Source organism: Phodopus roborovskii, unplaced genomic scaffold (genome assembly GCF_943737965.1).
Source record: "Phodopus roborovskii unplaced genomic scaffold, PHOROB, whole genome shotgun sequence".
In the NCBI taxonomy this organism is placed as follows: domain Eukaryota; kingdom Metazoa; phylum Chordata; class Mammalia; order Rodentia; family Cricetidae; genus Phodopus; species Phodopus roborovskii.
In genome coordinates this window covers 23277244-23293741 of record NW_026126407.1, presented here as the reverse complement: position 1 = coordinate 23293741, position 16498 = coordinate 23277244, and the positions used below count along the sequence as shown (strand labels likewise).

The 16498-nt window shown below is 43.7% G+C and overlaps 1 protein-coding gene across 1 annotated transcript in view; it reads left to right on the top strand.

The window, feature by feature from the left end:
• The window catches only part of Gria1 (glutamate ionotropic receptor AMPA type subunit 1), a 309938-nt gene that overhangs the window by 134427 nt on the left and 159013 nt on the right, over positions 1-16498 (top strand). The window lies entirely within an intron of this gene.

Below are 16498 nucleotides of genomic sequence, written 5' to 3'. Positions count from 1 at the left end.
GGAATAGACTCTGAGTCTTAGCCCCAAGTATTAATATAGACTTTGTCAATTTGGTTTCAGCCAAGTTAACTCACGTAGTTATCATGCTAGGAGTCCATTAGATTGGAAGTTTCTTTATACAAAGAAATAGACTCATTTCGGAAGACTCTGGGTGGCAAGATATGTTATCAACATCTGACAGCTGCAGGATAGAGCTCAGCCTCATGGTATGCCCAGTTCCCACAGTGCCTTGTGGGGAAGCTGAAGGGAAAGGGTAGCAGCTGGGGACACAGTGGGACACATGGGTGTTGGGAGCCAAAGACATAGGCTGGTCTTCAGCTAAGAGAATTGGCACTACATATCACAGGTCCACAGTTTCATATTTGTAAAAATATATTTAAAATATTTATAAATGAAAAAGGAACTTTTATGGAGTACCTTTGACTCTGGCAGCTTAAAAACACACAAGTGATTGTTTTGAGCAGAAATTTAACTACAGATACTCTCCCATAAGGTCACTGCTAGGAGCCACATTGATTCTGTGATTTTTCTGCTCACTACAGGGGTAAAAATTTCAGCTCTGCTGATACTTCTCTGAGCAGCCAGATGCTGTCCTCTGCAAAACAATGACAAAGACACAGTAGCCACTGCAGCCACAGACACAGTAAAGTCCCTTAGCTGAGTAAGGAACTAAGCTAAGAACTGGGTTTGACTCTCAGCAGCATGGTAGGAGAATGTTACTGCAATTTCCATATACAGCGAAGAAATCCCATTAAGTTGCCAAATGAACAAATCCAGTTTACCCACCCCTTAACCCCCATACTCAGAACCACTCCAGTTTATTACTGAGAGCAGACACTAAGCAATGCATGAACTCAAGGGCTCTGTGTGTCTTTCAGTATGACGTCATCTTAGAAAATGGTTGTTTTGTTTATAGAGATTGGAATCTTTCTTTCTCGGGCAGAAAGAATCCTGGGATCCAGTATAAGAGCATGGAGTGCATTCTAATCAGGCAAAAAATTACATGTCTATATGGGAGTGGAGAGGACCATTTGGGAACAGAGGCTCATGTGATCTGCCTTCCCTGCCATCTGAAAGCTAGCTATTCCACATGAGAGCCCCTGACCTCTTCCCATCTTGCTCAATGACCCTACCATAGAAGATAAGGAACGTACCCCCATGACTGGTGTCACAGCCAGTAGATCAAATAGAGCAGAGTCACCAGATGCACATACCAGCATCACTCAAAAGGCCTCTGAGTTACCAGAGTTATCAAGGAGCCTGACTCCTGGCAGCCATGATGAGCTAGGCCTGTGCACCCCCATCTACAATAGGTTAGTTAAAGAGTTAAAATATTGAAAAACAAAGGAAGGGGATTTGGTCAATGTGGTCGATGGAAGGGGAACTAATAAAGATATTCAGTTATTCCACCCCACCCCCAAATCCATCTCTGGGGTCCTGATATGACCCCAGAGTTTACGAAGAGCTATGCATAGCTAAACAATCCAAGTCAAGGTGTTGCTCCACCCATCATTGAGTCATCATTGCCTGGACTCCAGGATCTCCTGTAGGATGGTCTGGTAACTTTGAAAACCATGTGAAATATCTTCCTGGGAGGAACTTTCCTCTCTGGCTGGCACCAGGGTGTCCGCCTTCCCTTTTACCCAGTGTGATTCCTGGGGAAATTCCAATTCTTTGGGACAGACTGTTTCAATAGTCTGATTTCTAAAAGGAGGACACAGATGTCTCTCTTTAGAATACCTTCTCTCCTGCCAGGACAGTGATATCTCTATCCTGAGCACAATGAAGTCCCAAGCACTAAGAAAGGGACAAAGACACATCCCTGCCCTTAAAGATACTATGGGAAGCAAATGTAAGATGCTAAGTACCAAGGCGGAACTCTAAACAACCTGCCCTGGGTGGAAAGGAACCATGAGACACAGTGAACTCTCACACAGCAGGAGGCACTGAGTGCAGACAGAAGTACTGGCTGAGAGCAGGAAGGATTGATTCTGACTGAGGCTCTCATAGAAGACCTGGGATATAAAATGGGCTTTGAAGGAGCAAGGGGATAAGTTAGTGGTAAAACTCACCCTAGGAGAAGAGTCGTTTGTTCATTTTGAAATTAGGCTGGCGATGAGCATGGGGCTGCAGTTCAAACTGGCCTGATTTGGATTCCCAGATCTGCCTTGTCTGTAAAGTCATCAATTATTTTATTTTATTTTAGTCTCAGCCTAAGAAGATGGCTCAGTGAGTAAAGTATATGCCTTGCAAAAATGAAGACCTGGGTTCAATCCCCAGAGCCCATATATAAAACCAGAATGGTGGTGCATGCTTCTAATCCAGTGCTGAGGAGGTCAGAGACAGCAGCATCCCCAGGCTTGCTCATCAGCCAGTGAGCTCTAGACCAATGAAGATCTTTCTCAGAAACAACCACAAGGAGACAAGTGGACTGCTCTTGAGAGACAACACTTGAATTTGACTTCTGACTTATACACACCACACACATACACACACCACACACACACACAATACACATATACCACACCACACACCACACACACACACACACACACACACACACACACACACACAAATATACCGTGCACACACAACACCCACACACATACACCATATACATATACACACCACACAACACACACACACACACACACACACACACACACACACACCACCACACCAAACACACACAACACAGACACATCACACACCACACACACCATACACATATACCAAACCTTGGTCTTTTCATCTGCAAATTCACATGAACATACCTTCTTCTGGACTGTTAGGATTGCCATGGAGGATAAACACATTAAGAATGTAATGCAGATGTTTAAGGGCTGCATAATCAACAACTGTTCTTATTGTCTATATTATTGCCATTTTTTAACGCAGTGAACATTATTTCAGTCTTTTGGGTAACATGCTAAACTAACCAGTTATTCTTGCAGTCAGTAAACTTACAAAATTGCCTCAATGTATATACAGACTTGTATTTGTGCCTTCCCTCTCAGGTGCCCAGACCCTTCTATGAACATTTTTGCATCTCTTGGGTCATATGGGGATATTATTTAAGGGTTTGTTGATGTTTGGAGGAGGCTTTCCATACACCATGCTACTGTTTTGTTTTTTCCAATTTCTTCTTCATTCAGTAAGCTTTGCCTGGGAAGGTATACTCTTTGGGGTATCTTCAACCCCCAAAACAAACACATAACCTCCATCAGCATAGTTAGCATCTCAGTGAGAGCCCTGTCCTGCCCACAGCCTGGCTTTGCTGCATTATTAGTGTTTACAGTACTGAGAACCATCTCAGATCCCTGGAGCCTGAGTAGACTACAACCAAATAATGACAGTGTTGGGCCAGTGCAGCCATTCAAGGCCCAGAACCAAGACATATAAACATAGGTGGTCCTGTGCCTGAGAGTTCAAGGGTCCTGACACAGGTCAGCATAAGAGTACAGAGCTCCGTGCCCTGGCCAGCTTGTCCTGGCTTCTGCCTTTTCTCTGCAGACTTGGACTACAGTGAAATTTAAACTCTCTCTTCTTGCAGTCTGCCCTGCATTCCCCCTTTCTCTCTGCTCTGAGTAAAGCTGAGAGCCAGCGCCTTCCTGGAGGCCCACATTCTACATGCAGTTCCTACTTCCAAGGGCACCCTTGGGATACATCTCATAGCACCGTGGGCTCTCCCGGGGCCTTCACAGTTAGGGTCCCCAGTTTATAGTTAATAAAGCAGAGCAGTTGAAGATACATTGAACTATCTCCACAGTGTGGGGGCTGAGGAGATGCAGGGAGTGTTGCCTTTCAGGGTTTAGCTTCTGTTCCACTGACACCAGGGTTACCGGCATATTTCATGTCACCTGGCAACTCTGGCTGTGAGTAGAGACTGGAGAGTGGATTCTGAGGCTCTGTGAGGGCTTTATGGGAAGCTGTGGCAGGAAGGAATGGTGAGGTGTGGCATGCATGTTGGGAAAGGATGACAGAACAGAGTAATGACATGCAGCATGACAGAGGACAAGGGAGAGAGTGTCTATGTATGGCTGTGCATATTCTGCCTTTCTACCTTGAACTTTTGAAAATGTTTTTGTCTGTCAAGACCACCACCTTGGCAGTGGGCCCAGACCCTTCCTCATGGGAAGGAGGTACTCTTCCATCTGCAGGCACAGCGAGTTCTTTCTACAGCTCAGCACACTTTCCTTCCTCTTTGTTAGTGATTTGAGAGCTGTCTCCCTCCTCCCACTAGAACACCCTTCTCCAATGCGGGGTTTACTTGTCCTGTGTTGGACCATATGTGACATGGAATCGACAAGTTAATTATTCAGAAAATGTTAGTGTAATAGATACAAGGCAGGGTAATTGCACATGGTGGTAAGGACTCACAGTGTGTGGCCTGAAGCATGTGGGTCTGAACAATAGCTGTACTGTACACATACCTGTTCGTCTGTCACTTTTGTAAAATGACAGCAATAAAAGCATGGACCCTCTGGGCCTCCTACAAATTTTAAAAGTTAATGAATGCAAAATGTATAGCCTAATCCCCTGTATTGAAAGGTTCATCACATGCTAGTATCCAGGAAAAACTATAAATAATGACAATGCACACCACCCTCACTGTGCATTGTGTTGCTGTATGGGTAGCCAGGTAGCCCAATGCCTGTAGGAGACCCTCATTTATCTGAGATAATTGAAATCCGTATGGAACAAAACACATTGATGGCAAATAGAAGTTCATTGCTTATTAATACATGGCTGTTGTCCTAGTGTACTCCCAGGGATTCTGTGAGCTGGGGGACACATGTAGACCTCTCCTGGGGCCTCACTTAAGCACTAGCTCACTCTGAGCACTGGAAAGGCTGGCTCAAGTTTTCCCCGCTGGTCTGGTCCCACCGCCACCAGCCACAAATAGCACACAGAGACTCTGTATTTGATATAATTCTGTTGGCCAGTTACTAGTTTCTTATTGGCTAGCGCTGTCTTAATTATTAACCCATTTCTATTAATCTAAGTGTTTCCATGTGGTTTCATCTTACCTGAGAGTGGAGCTGGCATTCTGCTCTCTCCAGTCTCTACATGCTGACTCCTCCCTACTACTTCCTCGAATCCTCCTTGTCTCCTAGTCCTACCTATCTTGCTTTCCTATTGGCCAACAGTGCTTTATTCATTAACCAGTATGAGAAACATATTTACAGAATGACATCTCCCATCACAGGACACTGAAGAGAAGGAAGTTTCCCTAAAGCCTTGAGCAAGGCAAGTGTGAACTGCTCACCTCAGCTCTCCTGAACGCAGAGCAGTGCCAGGTAGAAGTCCCTCAAAGTCCAACAGATTCCATAGTTCTAGTACAAAGCCCATAGTCAGAGTTGCCTCTGCTGTACATATCATGGAGGAGGCTAAGATGGGGTGGGTGTGTTGCCTGAGGACGATTATCTTAGAACACGGAAGTGGTCTCCATTGGAAGATAGACAGTGTCATGGCATGGTGAGAATCATGTGGTGTGTGGGGCAGGGTCAGTAATTTGTGACCCTGTTGTGGAACCTAGAGAAGAAAGAGCATGAACTATCTTAAATGAATTGTAGATGCTAGCAGAGCTGGGTTCTGGACATGACTGAGCTTGCACTGCCTTCTTACATAGAAAGAAACAGAATTCTTTCTGTCTTAAGGGAGAAAATAGTGCATTCACTCATTAGTTCAGTTGGCATCTGTTGTACTTTGCAGTGTTTAGGACTGGACTGAACATTGTCCAGGAATGCTAACAAAAAGGGAAAAGACTTTACTGAGGCTGTGGTGCAGCTCACAGGTAGGAAGCTAGTTTGCCTAGGACACAGAAACTCCATGTTGGATTCCCCCACGTATTTTAGCCTAAATGGGGACACACAGTCAACATGCCAACCACTCTGGTTAATTATGACGAAGAATCTCTCCTCAGTCCTTATGGGTCATTGTATCCTGCACTCCTTCCAATGTTGAGGGTCTTTTCCTAGGGAACAGGTGAACATCTACCCACCCCAGAGAGAGCACCAAGAACAGACTGAAAAAAAAAATGATTCCACCCAGGTTTAGCTCAGTGAATTAATGAGGTTATTGAGGTTCCTAGAGGTACATGGTGTTGGTTTTTATTGCCAACTTGATACAACTGAAAATTGCCTAGCAATAGTGTCTCAGTGAGGGATTGTCCAGATGGGATTGGCTTGTGGGTGTGTCTTTCTGGTACTGTCTTAATAGCCTTCATTGATCCAGCCTGAAAGTGGGCAGCCTGGTTCCCTGGACTAAGAGCAGAGAACGCTGAATGAGCACTAAACAGACATGAGTTCATTCCTCTCTGGCTCTGCCTGTGGATGTGATGTGAGCAGGTGTCTGATGTTCCCGCTGCCTTGACATCTCTGCTCTAGTGGGCTGTACCCCGGAACTGTGAGATAAATAAGAAAAAGGGAAAGGCTCTGCTGAAGTTGGGGTGCAGCTCACAGATAGAGAGCTAGTTTACTTAGCACATGGAGACTATGTTTGATGCCTCCACATGATGGGAGATGTCATTCTGTATATGTTTCTCATACTGGTTAATGAATAAAGCTCTGTTGGCCTATAGGAAAGGAAGATAGGAGGGACTAGGAGACAAGGAGGAAATAGGAAGGAGGAAGCAGGAGTCAGGATGGAAAGCCTGGAGAGAATAGAACCGCCAGCCGCCTCTCCCTGGTAAGACCACGTGGAAATACATAGAAATGGGTTAATAATTAAGATAGAGCTAGCCGATAAGAAACAAGTAACCGGGCCAACAGTGTTGTATCAAATACAGTCTCTGTGTATTATTTGGGGCTGGCGGCGCAGCAGCAGGACAAGACCAGCGGTGGTGGGCGGAAAAAACCATACTCTTACATCCACATGTTTTAGCCTAAGATACTTTCTCCACTAAGTTACTTTTGTAAGGGTAATTTATCACAGCCACAGATATGGGACTAGAATAAATATGGGTGATTCAAAGTCTGAGTCACAATAAATAAATAAATAAATGAAAAGCCTCACCCCAGAACAGGTGATGACTTACAAAAGCCATATCTGTGAAGCATTTTATACAACCTGTAGGCAACTCCACTGAAAAGTCTCCACCCCTGAGCAATTACTCTTTGCTTATGTAACATGGGGGCTGGGCCTTGTGAATCTTGTAACTTTATGAATTCCCTGGGCTTTGTAAGTTTCCTTACCTTCCGAGAACTAAAGGGTTTCACTTTACCCTCCACAGAGAAACCTTTCAATTCACAGTACTTGACTGAACCATGTACTCAAATTGTTGCCCCAAGGAGCTGAAATCCCATGGCCTCTTCTCCCTCAGCCTGTCGTTTTGATTCTTAAAGTCATTGCACATGTAGAGGGCACCAGTTCCGATTCCAAACAGGTGTCTACTGCTGTTCTCTCTTTGTCCTTGGGCAATGCAACTGAAATATGTGAAACCCATTGAAATGGGAGTCCCAAAAACCCCATATTTCTTTGCAAACTAATTTGAATACTTTTGAATGGCTCTTAGGTGAATCACCAAAAATGTTGTAACATTTGTTACACATGAAACAACTATTAAAGGTTGAGGAAAAGCACAAAATATATTCTGGGCTTACATTTGTGTGTGTGTGTGTGTGTGTGTGTGTGTGTGTGTGTGTGTGTGTGTGTGTGTCTTCAGGCTCCCAGGACATCAAAAGATCGTCAAATACATGTGCACCTAAGCATTTCAAGCTGAACAAAGATCCATGCCATGCATCACTTTCTGTGACTGTTGGTCTAACCATCTTTCTCAAATAATCTAATTGCTGTCCCCATTGCAGAGATAAAAGGGCTGCTACTGTAATTAGACTTGAGTAAAGAGCTGTGACAGGAAACAGCAGTGTGACCTACTTAGGACAGTCCTTGAAGTAAAGGAAGAAGTTAGCCAAGCAAAGGTGGAGGAAGTGACAAGGGCAGAGGAAGCTAGCCTGTGGCTAGATACCACAGAACTGGGACCACCAATGAAGGAAGGAATATTGTGGGTTCTTCCCACCAATACGGATGCTTCACTGGAAGCCTATGGGAGAAAGCCTGTGGGCTTCTGGAGGGCTGTTAGGAATGAATGTCTTCTGCTTCCAAGAGAAAGTTCAGGCTGCTGTGTGACTTCCCTGGGGTGGACGGAAGGACATGGGGTGAGGTGTGGCAGGCATGAAGTGATATAGTTAAATGACCCATAAAATAGGTCTGTGTGTAAGCAGAAAGCCCAGTGCTGTGGGAGCAGAGAAAATGGGAAATGGGAGAGGCATTGGTTCTTGGAACTCGTGGATACCAAACAAACAAGACCTTTATATAAATAACATAGTATTTACATATAACTGACTCACATCCTCCTGTGTCTTGAATACAGAATAGACACTATGCAAATCACTGTAATAAAATATCATTTAGGAAATGGTAAGAAGAAAGTCAGTACACACTTACTATAGGAGAAATGTACTTCAACCAGTTTCCATCTACAGGATGGAACTCCCAGATACACAAAGCATGTCTGTGGACGTCCAGCTCACTACCTAAATCTGTGATGCCTTTTGTTTTGCTTTTGTGGTTCAGAGAGAGGGTATCACCATATAGTCCAAGACAACCTCGAACTCAAAATGCTGTTGTCTCTACCTCCCAAGTGCTGAAACTACTGAAGCTCATGGATAGGCCCAGCTACAAAAACTGTGGTGTGTGTGTGTCGTCCACAAGTGTTATCCTTAATCCCTCTCCATCTTACTTTTTGAGAGACTCTCTCACTGAACCTAGAGCTCACTGATTCAGCTAGTCCTCCTGAAGAGGGTCTATGCATCCTGTCTCCACCTCCCAAACTCTTGAATTTCAGGCGTGTATCTATCCCGTGCATCTGGCCTTTTATGTGGCTTTTGGGAATCTGAATTCAGGCCCTCATGCTTACATGTCAAACAGTTTATTGGACAGGTCACCTCCTTGGTCCCCAAATTTGTGATACCTTAAAAAGAAATACCCTCATGGGAGGCCTCACCCTCTCTGAGGAATGGATGGGAAGGGTGGGATAGGGAGATGGTGGGGGAGTGGGAGGACTGGAGGGAAAGAGAACTGGAATTGGTATGTAAGCTAAGACTGTTTTTAATTTAAATAAAAAATTAATTTAAAATAAAAGGAAATACCAGGCTGGTGAGACACTTAGTGGTGAAATAGGTCTGACAAATAGTTCTATCCCCAGACCCCACATGATGGAAGGAGAGATATAACTCCTAAGAGTTATTCTTAGACCTTCACACACATGCTATAGCATGGTATACCTACACACACACACACACACACACACACACACACACACACACACACACCACTACATTGTTCTGGACTCTGAATGCTATAATACTAGCCTGCTAGACAAAATGTGTTCACTTGAGCAGTAGTGGCATAAGGATTATCGTGGTTACCAATTGTTTGTAATTGGAAATGAGTCCTGCTCCTAGTTCTGCTCTCAGTCTTAACCAGAGAAGCTTCTCTCTGCAGTGAGCAGCAGTCAATGCCCATACTCAAAACAGGTCAAAATGCTTAATTACAGTTACTATTGCTGTGATGAAACACCATGACCAATATGAGGAGGAAAGGGTTTATTTCACTCACAGTTCCATGTAACAGGTCATCATCAAAAGCAGCGAGAGCAGGAACTCAAATAGGGCAGTAGTCTGGTGGCAGGAGCTGAGGCCATTGAGGGGTGCTGTTTACTGCCTGGCTTTTTTATAGGACCCAGAATCACAAGCCTAGGGAAATTCTCCCATCAATCACTAATTAAGAAAATGCCCTACAGCTCTCTTATGGAGGCATTTCCTTCATTGAGGCTCCCTCCTTTCAAATGACTAGCTTGTATCAGGTTGACATAAAACTAGCCAGCACAGTACTGAGAATAAGTGACTATCAACCGCTTACCCCTAAATGGGACATCTATAGCTGCACCTACATCGCCTCAAGGCTCAGGGAATGTCATGAGAAAGCATGGAGGCACGAATGTAAAAACTGGAGGCTGAAGAAGAAGAATTACCATTGTACTCATGAACTCACTGTAGCTGGGTGACCTGTGTAAGATCCGGTCCACAAGATCAGTGAACATTCCAGCAGGCAGCACTAATTGGACTCAGTAGATTTTATAAAATGGAGAATTCATGAAAATAGGACAAGGACATGTTGAAGGTGTGTGGAAAGAGGTAGGGTGAGTATGATCAAGATATTTTACATACATTTATGGAATTTTCAAAGGATAAATAGATATTTAAAAATTGAATTTAAAAATAAATTTAAGATTTATTTTTAAATTTAAAAAATAAATTCTATCCATAGTTTTGTGGGATAAGCTATTAATATAGCCAAACTTAGATATGATTTTTGGAAGTCTTGTATGATTGCAGAGAGGGAAGTCCCTACAAAGACTTGGGCAGCTGGTTATTTTTCTCTTATTTAGTATTTGCTGGCTGTGCAACTTAGAGCAAACTGTAGGAATCCAGGAAGATCATGTAGAGAAGGGGTGACTTTATCTATTCCTGCCCACCCCATGTTTGGGTTGTGCCATTTGATAAAAACCAATAGCTCTCCTAGTCACTGAACTTTATAGTGAGCCTAAGTCTTGTGCAATTTGACTCCATACTTTGAGTCTCATTGCATGTAAGTAGGTGCTGTCACCCTGGTGTCACCGGTAACAGATAAACACACATCCATCAGTGTGCCTATGTCAAAGCCAGAACTAAGCTTGGTGACTTTATGAACAAATCAGAAGAAAGCCTTTCCCTAAAGGCACTCAAGGTTTTCTGAAGAGAGATGCTGAGAAAGTGCATCAGAACAGGAAGGAGGAAGACAAAGTACATCAGAACAGGAAGGGAGGAACAAATATTTCTGCAAGGCTTTCTATGGAAATCCACATCTAGTTGGATCTCAAAAGATGTGCCAGTTTTCTATGCGTTGAAGGTTGATTCTGGGGAACATTGTAGAAGTATGGCGCTCTGAAAGGAAGCAGTTCTCTTCCTGACAAAGTGTGGGCTGTTTGGAGAGAAGTGAAACTGAGGATGTGAGTTGAGCTCCTTCTTCATGGACCTCTCTGGGGTTGTCACACAAAAACAAAACAACAGGCATAGCTTCCTTGCACTGCTTTCCACCAACATCTTCCCTGCTCCATAGCACATATGCCTGTGTCTTCCTTTCTTTCCTTCTTTGCATGCTATTCAGATTTCATTTGAATTGAAGCCTTTCCCTGCATACACACACTCCAGGGAACTTCATTTTCATGGGGCATATGAAGAGAACACTCCAGGAAGATATACTGCTATTCTTGGAATTCCTTCTGAAATCCCAGGCCCCTATATTGCTTCTTAGGTGGAGCTGTTTCCTGACATATTTTGAGAAACTTAGAAAACCAATTCAAATGTTGGTACAAAAGGCACTAAATGAGGAGTATTGAGGAGCTGCTGGGCTTCTATTACAGTATCAGGTAATTGTCCCAATCTGAGTTCCTTCCCAAGGCTGGGCAGCTTGTGCTCCCTGCTTTTATGCCTCAACTTGCCTTTCTATAATGTTCTATGTGAGCAATGGGAAAGTTATAGAGCATAAGAGCCACCTGAGTCCCACTCCACAAATAATGAAATGAATTCCCAAGAAATGTGACTTCTCTAAGGTCACAGAGAGATGCACTGACTTGTTATCTATCCATCCATCCATCTATCCATCCACCCATTCATCCGTCTATTCCATTGACCAACCCACCATTCTACTTATTCCTCTCAGAACATACACTGTGGTGTTTCCCCAGTGCCTGGTCGTGTGTGAAGGCTAGAACTCTAACAGTAGATAAGATAGAGTGACTTCTGTCCTCATGGATAATATGAGGCTAGATTTTAAAAGAACAGAGTTAGAAATAAAACTATAATTGAGAAAAACAAAGTACTAGGATAGATAATAAAAAGGAGGGAATATTCAAGCTGAGGTTTGAAGAATAAAAACAGAGTAAGGTAGCTGAGTGGGTGATCAGGATCTCACACAACCCAAGCTAGCCTCTACCTTATTATGAATATAAGGATCACCTTGAATTCCTAGTCCTCTTTTCCTCATGTCTTAAGCACTGGGATTACAGGCATGTAACATAATTCCCAGTTTTTGTGATGCTAAAAATTGAACCAGGAATTGTGAATGCTATGCAAAGATGCTACCAAATGGTATTATGCAAAAGTCCTGAGAGAGTTGCAAAATCATAGCTTCCAAAAACAATAAAAGAATGGACAGTGTGAAGCCCCAGTGAAGATGTGTGAGCTGAGAGCAAACCTTGGAGACGCCAGAGTCTGAAGCCCCTAATTCTTCACAGCCATACAAAGAGAAAGTTTAGGCATAGGAAGACTAACAGGCAAACTCTTCTCTGCAAAAAGAAAATTGCTCAGCCTTCTTCTGTGTGCACCACAACTGGATCAGTATTTTTAGCTTGGAAATCAACCCAGGTTGAGTGAATTCAGATATATACAAGAGGGATTTGGATCTGATCATGGGATTTAGTTTTGAGATCCGGGAAGTTTCTGTCATTGGCAGCCTCACTCCTTCCCTTTTGTCCTTCTAGCCTCACACAGCTCTCTAGGTAGAAGGTGGATTTTGCTGTTAAGGGCACTTTTAGGCTGTCATTTCTGATGTTAGGAAACTTTGGCCCTGATTGACAGGTGCTGATCAAATTTGCAAGTGTACACTCGCTGCAGTGCATGCTTGCTGCTTGACTGAGGAAGGTGTATTTGCAAGTATGATTTTCACAGGGCAAGAATAGCAAATAAGAAACAAGAGGCATGTTTCTCCTGCTCACTCAGAAAATGGGAAATAAGATAGCCAAAAGGGAAGTCTGCTTCACTTAATGAACGATTTACCTTGTACTCCTCATAGCAATGGTTCCTTAAAGAACTGGAAAAAGATGAGGGCCCTGCAGTGAATGCCAACTCCTACCCCACATGAGAATCCTGAACACTCAACCATGGCCCATGAACTCTGCCCAAGAAAGATCTTTGTCCAGGTCTACTTCCAATCCCAGTCCTTATCTCATTCCAAACAAGAACTCTTTGCTTGGCTAGCAGACCATGCCCTTCAACTCACAGAGCTGACTGGACCACACACCTTGGTCTCTCATTGCCCAAGCACAATATTCATGCTCCCTGGCATACATCAATTTTCTGCACATGCATTTCAATTCAAGATGGAGTCTCTTCTGCCATATCATCAGAGCAGACTAACAGCTGAGGTGACACCATCTCAAGTCCTCTAGTACAAAGCTAGCTGCCCACTATAGCATGGGACAGAAATCTGGAACTGAGAAGCTCTGCACCAATCTGCTTCATTATTGCCCTTGTGTGGTCATAGCTAGTGTCCACCTGAGAGCTTAGAGGGCCCATGGCACTTACACAAAGGGCAATAAGAGGCAGCCTTCTTGCAACTGAGATGCTAGTCATGAGCGTCTAGCCTCTCAAGCCCCTTTCCCTTGCCTCCTCTCCTTATGTTGTAAACAGCATACTTTAGTCACCATAGTCATCAAAAAGAGACCGGGGGTCAGACTTATCTCTGTGGTTCCTGGCTCATTTCTCATCTATATGTAGACTCCTTCTTTGCTCAGCTTACAAGGTGTTTATGAGAGGAAATGGATAGGTGAGAACTAAGAGTCATGGAATATGCCTATGATAGAACCGTGGTGCCTGGATTCTCAGTCTTCTACAGAATGACTATGTGGCCTTGGGTGGGTCAGTCAAGCTCAGTTTGCTGTCTCTAAGGTAGGACAATAACTATATCTTTCATTATTAATATTAGGGCTGAGGGTGTTTCCCAGAGTTCTTGCCTAGTGTACTAGTTATCCTTGAGTTTCAACTGATAGCCTAGGGTCATCTGAGAGAAGTTCACAGTTGAGGAATTTCCTAGATCAGATTAACCTGTGGGGATGTATGTGAGGGATGCTCTTGATTATAAAAGGATGTAAGAGGGTCTGACCTACTATGGGCTATACTGTTCCTGTGGCAGATGGTCCTAGGCTATAAGAAAAAGCTAGCCTAGCATGAGCCAGGGAGTGAGCTAGCATGCAATGCTCCTCTGTGGCTTCTGTTTCAGCTTCCTACTCTGACTTCCTGCCGTGATAAACTATGCCCTGGAAGTGTAAGATGAGAAAATCCTTTCCTCCACAAGTCGATTTTGGTCAGAATGTTTTATCACAGCAACAGGGAGGAAACTAGAGTGCCTAGCATGTGTGAGGCCCTTGGTTTTACCCCTGTTCCCCCTTTCTCATTAGTAATTATTAAATTAGTATTCATAGAAAGTACTTAGCATAGTGTTGGGACACAGTGGCACCAAGATTGTTTGAAGTTGCTGTTTTTACGATACAGAGAATGAAAGCTCTGGTTGGGTTGACATACCTTCATAGCACAGGTCACAGAATGGGCCAGATGTGCATTCTATGCTATGCTAGCTTAGTTCTGTATCATAGGACTGAATCACAGAGGATTAACTGATCTCCTTGAGTTCAGCCTCATCATGCATTGGAGAAAAAAAGTGAATCACAGGGGAATGAAGGAGGAAACACACATTTACCTAGAACAGTATTAGACCCATAGTAAACACTGGGCACATGACATAACCACAGTGATAAATAAGAAGAATGGTGTTGATGCAGGCAGTGCCAGCCACCTGGAACATCAAGGTCACCAGCAGACAACATCACACCATCAAGAGAGGTGAGAGGCTCTACCAGTGATAACCTTGACACTAGTTTTGCATATTCTAAACATATGCAAATTAAATAAAGCTTAAAGTGTGGTTGATCAGCTAGCTGTCTGGTAGGAAGATTTTTCTAGGCCACTAGTCCCCTAAGACCAGGTACCTCTAGTACTAAAAATCTATGACTCTGCGAGTTCCTGCTCCTAAGTAGGTGATGAGTCAGGGACAGTGTACATTGTATGTCCTATCCTTGGCAGACTCTTTTACCATCACAGTCCATATGTATACTGTACTGCCAAGTAGTTTTCCACACAGTGTGAAAATCCTTCCTTCTGAACCCATTTGACATCATAAAGGGCTGAGTTATGTAAGGGATGTGAACCTCCATGCCTAGGGAGCACGGCTGAGGAGTCTGAGTATTGTGGGTGGAACACATCAGGCTTGGCTGGGTTCTATCACCAGCCCAAGAGTAGCACTCTCTTCCTGTCAATCTAAGCTGACAAGAAGTAGGCTGGCTGACACACCCAAGGCCTTGCATACCTATGTGCCAGACTTATGGATATAGGTGATATAGGTGATAGGGATATAGGTTTATTGCTCAGCCAGTATGCACAGGATTCACTGCATCTTATGCACCAAGAAAAACAGCAAACTTAAAAGGCCTTTACTTTCAAAAGACACAACACACAGAATGTCACTTGAAAATATGTAACCAATGAGTCCATCCCATTCGACAGACATTGTGGAAGAAAGATGAGGGATCAGTAGTCAAGAAAACACCTTGTAGAGAGTGGAGGTAGCTAAGTGGAAGAAACATGAGCCACTCAAATTTGAGGGCCAGAGTTCAGATATTCAGAACCCGTATAAATGTCAGGCAGGCAGAGCAGCCAAGTACAACCCTAATACTCAGGAGGCAGACACAAGGAATCCCTGGAGCAAGTTCATTCAGTGACCTCTGATTTTAAAGGGAGGGGCCTTGGCTCAACGTTTAAGATAGTGATCAAGGAATTCACCTCTGGCCTCTACATGTGTGTGCGCATATATACACCTACACACACACACACACTTTAAACATAGCATCCATATCTTAATATAAGCAAATTGTCTGCATATACTCATTCATCCCTCTACTAAAAGCACTTTATAATTATTGTGCAAATCCCCATAGGAGTTGTAAAGAATTATGAAGCCTTTATAAGGGGAAAGGCACTTGCGTATCACTCATTTCTCTCTCAGGGTATAGATAATAATGATAGGATCAGATATATCATGTTATTGAACACGCAGTGCTTAGAACTATGGGTCATTTATGGAGTTGCTAGTTTGATCTTGGACTTTGACTTGTGAAATAAGAGCAGTGTGAAATCTTGAAGCTCTCTGTTGCTGGTATGCCCTTCTGCTTTGCAGGACCCATGCTTTACCTTTGCTATTTCTAGTAAAAGGGCTACTTAACCACTCCTCCCTGCCCTTTGGGTAGCCCAGGCTCTGAGCAATCTTGAACTGTATGAAGCTGTTCACACAAATGGCTAGGGCAATGGTGACACTCTCAAGACCTTGTGTGTGACATCCTGACACTGATCCCTGGAGATTATGGACTCTGGCTCCTCTGAGGCTCCTTTGTAGCCACCCAAAACACTTTCATCTTGTTAGCCTCCATCCATTTCCATTCTTGTCTTCCAAGAACCCACAGTAACAAACGCTGTGTCTTAGACAGAGCTTCACAGATACATACTTATGCAGATACAGAAGTGCAATTTTAGTGGAAAACCTTTGGAGGGGAAGAGGACAGGAG